The 9,013-nt window shown below is 35.9% G+C and overlaps 1 pseudogene; it reads left to right on the top strand.

The window, feature by feature from the left end:
- The first annotated feature begins 3,255 nt into the window (after positions 1-3,255).
- On the top strand, positions 3,256-8,130 carry LOC142169560 (patatin-17-like; annotated as a pseudogene).
- Positions 8,131-9,013: the final 883 nt, after the last annotated feature.

Below are 9,013 nucleotides of genomic sequence, written 5' to 3'. Positions count from 1 at the left end.
GAAGGCACTTTTGACATTCATCTGATAGAGAGTGAATTCCATGTAAGCATCAAAGGCTTTAAGAAGTCTAATTTCTTCTAATATTACAACCGGACAAAAGTCTCATCATAGTCTATGCCCTCATTTTGACTATATCCTTGAACCACCAATGTTACCTTGTTCCTTGTAACTATTTCGTATTCATCAAGTTTGTTTCTGAAGACCCATGTAGTGCCAATCATTGTTTTGTCCTTGGGTCTTAGTACCAGATGCCAAACTTGAATTCTTTCAAATTGGTTGAGTTCATTCTGTATTGCATTCACCGAATCTGCATCCTGCAAAACCTCAGAAATATTTTTAGGTTCAATAAGAGATAAAAAGGCATCCAAAGCACAGAGGTTCTTTAAAGAATATTTGGTTTTGATTGTAGAGTTTGGATAAGTGATTATTTTCCCAATGGGATGTGAACTTTGATACTTGTAGAATTTCACAATGATCTGATTCTCTCTAGATGTTCCTTCAATGTTTTGTTGTTGAGGAACCGATTCATGGATAGGTTCCCTCGAGGCTTGAGGATCAGTTCCTCTATGTTCAATTCCCCTGTCAGGTTGCCTAGGGTGGAAGGACATGTTCCTTCCTGTGGTGTAGCTTCAGGTTGGACTGTTGTTTCATTTGAGTTTCTTATCATCTAGTTCTTGCCTCTTAGAAAGAATGTTAGTTTCATCAACAACAACATGTACACTTTCTTCTACACACATAGTTCTTTTGTTATATATCTTATAATTTTTACAATGTGAAGAATATCCCAAGAATACTCCCTCATCACTTCTGGGATCAAACTTACCTATGGAGTCTTTTCCATTATTATGCATAAAGCACTTGCATCCAAATGCCCTGAGATGAGATATATTTGGCTTTCTCCCTTTAAGTAACTCATAGGGAGTTTTCTCAACAAGAGGTCTAGTCATGCACATATTTATGATATAGCATCCAGTGTTCACAGCTTCTGCCTAGAAGCTATGAGGCAATTTACTAACAAGTAGCATAGTCCTAGCCATTTCCTCTAATGTCCTATTCTTTCTTTCAACTACCCCATTTTTTGTGGAGTTCTAGGAGTAAAAAAATTATGATCTATCCCATGCTCATCACAAAATGCAGAAAATTTAGCATTCTCAAATTCAGTACCATGATCAGACATAATTGATGTAAGTTGATTACCTAGTTGTTTCTCAGTTTTTCTAACAAATGCTTCATCTTTATATATTAATAATAATGTCCAAGTAAACATATAGTAATCATCAACAAGCACCATAACATATATCTTACCACCTCTGCTAATTGTTCTCATTGGTCCACACAGATCCATATGGACAAGTTCCATCGACCTGGTAGTACTTACCATTTTCTTGCTTTTAAAAGAGGATCTTACCCGCTTCTTCCTTGCACAAGCCTCACAAACTTTATATTCCCTGAACTTAATGTTAGGCAGCCCTATCACCAAGTCCTTAGCGCCTAGTTTGTTGAGTTGTCTTAGACTTGCATGTCCAAATCTCTTGTACCAAAGGGGGGGGAACATTGTCCAACACACTTAAGCAAGTGAGTTCATTATCTGAAAGTGTGGACAGATCCACCACATATATGTTATTTACTTTTTTTTCCTGGAAAACTATCTTATCAGTTGTAAGATTATCACAAAGCATTTTGTAAAAATAAAAGTTACCATGTTACCTCTATCACACAGTTGCGATACACTTATTAGACTGTACTTCAGTCCATCTATCAAGTAGATTTTCTCAATAGAGTGAGAATCAAACTTACCTACCTTTCTAACCCCAATGATCTCACCTTTCTTTTCATTCCAAAGGAGACATTACCTCCTTTAAGGTCCTCAAGTGAAAGAAACTGGTTCTTGCTTTCTTCTATGTGCTTTGAGCAGCCATTATCCATGTACCATATTAAGTTGCTCCCCTCCACTTGGACCTGCAAAAGGAAATCATGGGTTTGTCTTAGGATCCCAAACTAGTTTGGGTCCCTTTCTATAGGCAAAAGGATGAATCAAGTTCTTTTTAGCCTAACTTGGCAACCTTTTTTCCCTAGAACAAAATCTCTATTCTTTTAATTTGCCTTTTATTTTGTAGTGCAATCACTCTTATAGTGACCAGTGTTACAACAGTGCATGCAAATTCTATTCTCAGGGAGTGTGAGGTACTTGCTCTTGGGATCCCACTTAGGTGTAGAGTTCCCAAAGTCCAATCTTCTTCTGTTGCTACTATGGTATTCTTGTAGCCATGAAAGTGCATCAAAGGAACTGTTCTATTTACAGGTTCTGTCTAGCTCATGCTTAACCTTATTGAGGTCCTCCTTCAAAACTCTTACCTATTCATCTCTTTTATATAACTCGTCTTTCACTTTACCTAAATTCTCTTCTAGAGTGAGTTATGTCTCACCAACTGTCTTTTAATCTATTCCTAACTTCAATTTTAGATTTTCAGATCTAAGTTCTAGGACAGTTGTATCAAGTGCATGAATAAGCTCTAGTAGTAATTCATATAATCTATCTTTAGACAAAAATTTAATCTTGTCTTTGATATGAAGGACACTTATCTCAGCTTCTTCATCAGATTCTCCAATAGCCATTAGTGCTCGTTCATCATCATCATCATCATCAGAGCTTTCATCTGAGCTATCTCCCCAAGCAGCAACTATAGACTTGGTTGATCCTTTATTATTGCATTTCTTGGGATAAACCTATTCCTTCTTCGTGTTCCTTCGTTCCATCTCTTTCCTTATTCCATAGTATCTCCCACAAGGGACAATTCTTGATTATGTGATCAGTCTTTCCACAAGTGTAGCATCCATCGTTTGCCAGATTCTCTGGAACTCTTGCCTTGTTGTAGCTTCCACTTCTTGAAGAACCCTTTCCTCTTCTTAGGTACTTCTTGAAGTCTTTGGTAATTATTTTCATTTCATCATCTTCCATGTCAGGACCTTTAGTGATTCTAAGTGCCAGACTCATTTCCTTCTTAGGCATATTTCATGGTTTGTTTTCTAAGTTCATACATAGTGAGATTTCCAATAAACTCATCCAAAGAAAGTGTAGCAATATTTTTTGATTCCTGAATGTCAGTGATCTTGCTTTCCCAAGTGAATGGCAAGACTCTTGTTACTATCTTCTCAACCCTCTCATGTTCAGGGATAATCCATCCAAAAGATTTTAGTTTATTTGTTAATTTAGTGAACCCTATGTACATATTCTGAATAGTTTCTCCATCTTTCATGGCTAAGTTCTCATACTGTGAGCACAGTAAAGTTCCTCTTGATATTTTCACCTTAGTGTTTCCTTTATGGGCCACTTGTAGTGTGTTCCAAATTTGCTTGGTAGTGAAACAGTCTTGGATTCTGTTGTACTCATCTAGACCAAGTCCACAAACAAGCTATTTCTTGATTTTGGAATACTTTTTCCACTTCTTCAAATCCTCAGCATTGCAATTAACTCTTGTTTTTGGCACATCTACTCCTTCAGCATTTTTCTTCAATATGGGCAGTGGACCATCAGTAATTATGTCTCATGGCTCATCATCCTCAGCTTGTACGTGATCTCATCCTACTTCCACCAAGAGTAGTACTGGCCATTAAAGAGTGGTGGCCTAGCAGTTGATAGTCCTTCCCAATTTTCAAGTGGTGTGCTAATCTTGATCTTCTCCGAATGTGTTAGCCTCTTCAAAGATAACATACTCTGATACCAATTGTTGTTTTATATTTCAATGTCACACAAGAGGGGGTGATTTGTATGGTGTCTAATATTTTGCTTGCACAGATTATAGAAAGATCTGGTTCTTCTACGAGTTCCTTACACTACAGTTACAGAATAATAAATGCAGAAAGTAAAGAACACAAGTATTTTTTCGTGGAAACACCCGACTCAAAAGGTGAAATTATCACGACCTACTTCCTAGTAGGATTTTTTTCAACACTTCACTAAACCACTTAGCAAAACAACAATGTTTACAAAACTCTTGTAAACCTAAGTATTACCTATAACCCTTGTAAACAACCAGCCACAACCTGTTGCGACAGTTTCAAGTAAATTCTAACTTGAACATTACAACTCAAAGTACCTAGTACAAATGCTTCTAAAGAAAGCTGAAAGGTACATCTCAAAAGCCCTACTGCAATTGAACTAAAATAATAAGTATTATGTGTTACTAAGAAAATTATCCCATAAGGATATTTTAATAGATAATATATTTTTCAATTTTTTATATTTTTACTAAACATATATTTACTTGTAAAAAAATTAACAAAGCAAGATTGAAATAATATTTAAGTAACAAAACCCCGAAATATCCGACAAACCGAACCAACCCGGTCCATGTATACCCTACTAGCTCGGATGCAACATGCTTTAGTAATATACTATTATGTGTAATTCCTCCCGTGTATACCTCTGTATGCAACTATGCATATGCAGACAAACCCGGAACTTCTTTTGTTTGATTAGTAGAGTGCAAATGATAGTACTCACTTTTATAATGATGCATATTAATATATAAAATAGTTCCTCTTTGCACCAAAATATAAATTATAAGTAGACATTTAGATGACTAGCTAACTTCTAATGACCCATGTTAATTAGTTCATACATATATATATGGTTAACAGGCCTTAATTGCCCTAAGCACAGTAACCAACAGTACGGAAACGGATCCATCATTTGCTTCTATCAAGCCAATGGACGTCAAAAACATTTTACTGCTCTCATTAGGGACTGGCACTACTGCAGATTTTGCTGGGAAATACATAGCAGAGGAGTCTTGTGCGTGAAATGTCATCTGCAGCAAGTACTATCATGAATGATTATTACATCGCCACTATCTATCGCTCTCTTGGTGCTGAAACGAATTACCTCAGAATGGAAGTAAGGCATTCTTGATCAAAAACACCGTCACACTCCTAATATATTACTTATATGATTATTTCAAGTTGATTAATTTAAGAGTAAGGGATCATTGCAAGTATAACTATCTCTCTTTTTCTTTTTTGGGTACTCATTGACCGAATTCGGGAGAATAACGAAAAATAGGATACTTTTGTGCCACTATTGGTTTTTTGACCCCCAATAAAAGAAGTTTTGAGAAATAACACCATATCAGAATTTTAAAATATGTTGGGCGGGATATTTCCGATCACCAGAATTTTAAAACACTGCGTTGAATTTCAGCATTATGTTGATTATTAGGGTTTTGCCACAAATCCTGACACGTCATCAGAATTTTTCAGCATTCTCGGTGAAAATCGCTAGAATTTCTGGTGCTTCAAATTCTGGCACAGAAAATTCTAGTGATCGTCAGAATTGTCGGTGCTTCAAAACTCTAATGAGCGTTCTAACTCTAATGCGAAGCTATTTTTCCAAAACTCTTTTTAACGAGATTAAAAGTGGTTTTAAAAGGTGCATCAATTTGAGTTTGAATTCACACAGCATACATTAAAGTGAAAATTACCAATTTTCTCAATTCGTAGAACTCGAACCAAGCTTGAAATAATATCATGCATCCGCATTTCTGCATTGTTATCTTGTTTTCTACTCAAATCAAGGAGTGAAATTTTTTTCTTCCCCATTATGTAATGACCCAACCAGTCATTTTAACTTTTAGTATCCCGTTACCTAAAATAAAACTTCTCATATGTGCTTTTAATAATTTATGACTTGCGGAGATGGTTGGTTCGGGATTTGTGAGTGTTTGGGTTGAAATCGGAACACTTGGTTCCTTAAGTTGGCTTTAAAATGCCAAGTTTGACTTCGGTCAACATTTCGAGAAAATGACCCCGGTATAGAATTTTGACGATTCCAACAGCTCCGTATGGTGATTGTGGACTTAGAAACGGGTTCAAATTTTATTTGAAAGTCCGTAGTTAAATTAGGCTTGAAGTGGCTAAAATAAGAATTTATATTTAGAAGTTTGACCGTGGAGTTTACTTTTTGATATCGGGGTCGGAATCCAGTTCCGAAAGTTTTCATAGCTTCTTTATGTCATTTATGACTTGTGTGCAAAATTTGAGGTCAATCGGACTTGAATTGATAGGTTCCGGCGTCGTTTGTAGAAATTCGAAGTTTCAAAGTTCATTAGGCTTGAATCTATGCGTGATTCTCGTTTTTAATGTTGTTTGGTGTGATTTGAAGGTTCGACTAAGTTCATATGATATATTGGGACTTGTTGGTATATTTGGTTGAGGTCCCGAGTGGCTCGGTTGAGTTTCAGACGACTAACGGACCACTTTTGGCCTTTGGAAGACTACTGATAGCTGCTGGAAATTTTCTTCTGATTTTCTTATACGCGATCGCGTAAGTTTGTATGCGATCACGTAGAGTAATTTGGGTTGAGGTGAATTTTTTCTACGCGATCGCGTGAATGGGGTTGCGATCGCGTAGGCTTAATTTGGGCAGCTGGAATTTTGTTGTCTGCGATCGCGTGGACTTGTCCACAATCGCGTAGGTTGGGCCAGCTTGTGTATCGCGATCGCGTGTCGTTATTTGCGATCGCGTAGGGAAAACTGGAGAGGAAACTGGGCCACGCGTTTGTGCTATGCGACCGCGTGAAGAGGGATGCAATTGCGTAGAGTCAGAACGTTCTGCAGCTATCAGTGCCTCTTCTTGTATTATTTTTTTTTATTCTGTCTATTTTCACTTCAAAAAAATGTGGAGTTTTGTATAATTTACTAGATGCACATACACTTGTGACACCAGGTCTCGGCACACACATTGGTAGAATTTGGTGTCTTATTATTTTCTTGGATTAAAATTTCATCAATATATATTTAATTTATTAGTTGGCTTGCCTAGCTATATTGTTGGGCGCCATCACGACCTATAGGTGAAATTGGGTCGTGACACATTAGTTCCCCTCCTTTTATTTATGAAATCACTAAAGCACATTAACCTTAAATACTTCCTCCGTATCGATTTATGTTTGAAAAGTTTGAATTGCTATTGAATTTTAAAAAGAAAAGAAGATTTTTGAAATTTGTGGTTTAAAATATCTTATGGATATTTATAAGTTAAATTATTTTAAAAATTAAAAAAAAAACATTTTTTAGAACAGACAAAGAAATAAATGTTGTCGATGTATATGGTCAAAACCGGTTTCCACCTTCGTATAATTAGTCAATATTGGAACGTAGTGGACCGAATGTCTTCTTCATGATATCGAGATAAGATCGAAGTCAATATCGAGCTACGATATAAAAAAGTGTTATCGAGCTCAAGAACCATAGACCAACCAATTCCGAGCCCGAGTAAATATCGTGCTCGAATCAATATCGTGCTCGGAATCTGGAGATTGACCAATACCGAATCCGACCGAGATCGAGCCAAGAGACAAGAGCCGTTACAGCCGCACTAAGGGAAAGAATCTCAGCGGGAATTAGGGAAAAGCTAATCTATCATGGGATCTCCTGTATTTTTAATTATATCTAAAGTATGATTCCTCCACTATAAGAGGCATAACTACTATTTCTGTAATGGATCGAACATTAAGGCATTCATACACTTTCATATTATTCACAAAGAAAAACAAACTGATATTCAAATAGAGATTATCCCTTTTTGGGTTTTGTATATTGATTTGTCTTGCTTGTTCATAAATCATTTTCGACTCAGTTTGGTTTGTATTTCATTATTTATATAGTCAATACTCAATATATTTCTACTTACTTTCCGATTTGTGACAAGTTATACCACGTATCTTTAGAACTACGTATAAATTCAACTTTATCCATTTTTCGGGTAAACAGTCGCATATATTGGAATAAAAAGAGTAATTAATTATTTTTTAAGTGTACCAGGAAAACGCATTAACAGGCACAACTACCCAATCAGATGATGCTTCAGAGGATAATATGAAGTTACTGGTACAAGTTGGTGAAAACTTGTTGAAGAAACCAGCTTCCAATGGGAATCCAGAAACCAATGAGGAAGCTCTAAAGAGGTAAAATATATTAATCATCATTGTTTTTTTTATCTATTTAGAGACTGATTTTTGATCGAATTATAAATCTATTTTATTTCTACTTATAATAGTTTCTTTTGTACGTAGGTTTGCAAAATTGCTCTCAAAATGGAAGAAACTCCGAGTAAACAAAGCCTCTCAATAATTCTAAGGTCTCGACTGCTATTGGTACTAAACATGCTAAAGAATAAGCGCTTGTAACGTTAAGGGATAAATTTCAATAGAAATATCCCCCTATGTAAATTTGAAATATGCTAAAGATTATGTAAACTTTTGGTTGTGTTAAATAAATAAAATCATCCTTCTAGTCATGCACCTATTTATGATATAGCATGAAGTGTTCGCAACTTCTGCCTAGAAGCTATAAGGCAATTTACTAGCAAGTAGCATCGTCCTAGCCATTTCCTCCAATGTCCTATTCTTTCTTTCAACTACCCCATTTTTTGTGGAGTTCTAGGAGCATAGAAATTATGATCTATGCCATGCTCATCACAAAATGCAGAAAATTTAGCATTCTCAAATTCAGTACCATGATCAGACCTAATTAATGCAAGTTGATTACCTAGTTGTTTCTCAATTTTTCTAACAAATGAAATTGAACATATCAAATGCTTCATCTTTATATATTAAAAATAATGTCCAAGTAAACATATAGTAATCATCAACAAGCACCATAACATACCTCTTATCACCTCTGCTAATTGTTCTCATTGGTCCACACAGATCCATATGGACCAGTTCCATTGACTTGGTAGTACTTACCATTTTCTTGCTTTTAAAAGAGGATCTTACCTGTTTCCCCTTTGCACAAGCCTTACAATATTTATATTCCTCGAACCTAATGTTAGACAGACCTATAACCAAGTCCTTGGAGTCTAGTTTGTTAAGTTGTCTTAGACTTGCATGTCCAATTCTCTTGTGCCAAAGGAGGGTATCATTGTCCAACACACTTAAGCAAGTGAGTTCATTATCCTGAAAGTATAGACAGATCCACCACATATATGTTATTCACTCTTTTTTCCTGCAAA

Source organism: Nicotiana tabacum, chromosome 15 (genome assembly GCF_000715075.1).
Source record: "Nicotiana tabacum cultivar K326 chromosome 15, ASM71507v2, whole genome shotgun sequence".
Lineage (NCBI taxonomy): Eukaryota > Viridiplantae > Streptophyta > Magnoliopsida > Solanales > Solanaceae > Nicotiana > Nicotiana tabacum.
Note: the sequence above shows the minus strand (reverse complement) of the source record. Positions and strands in the feature narration are given on the sequence as shown.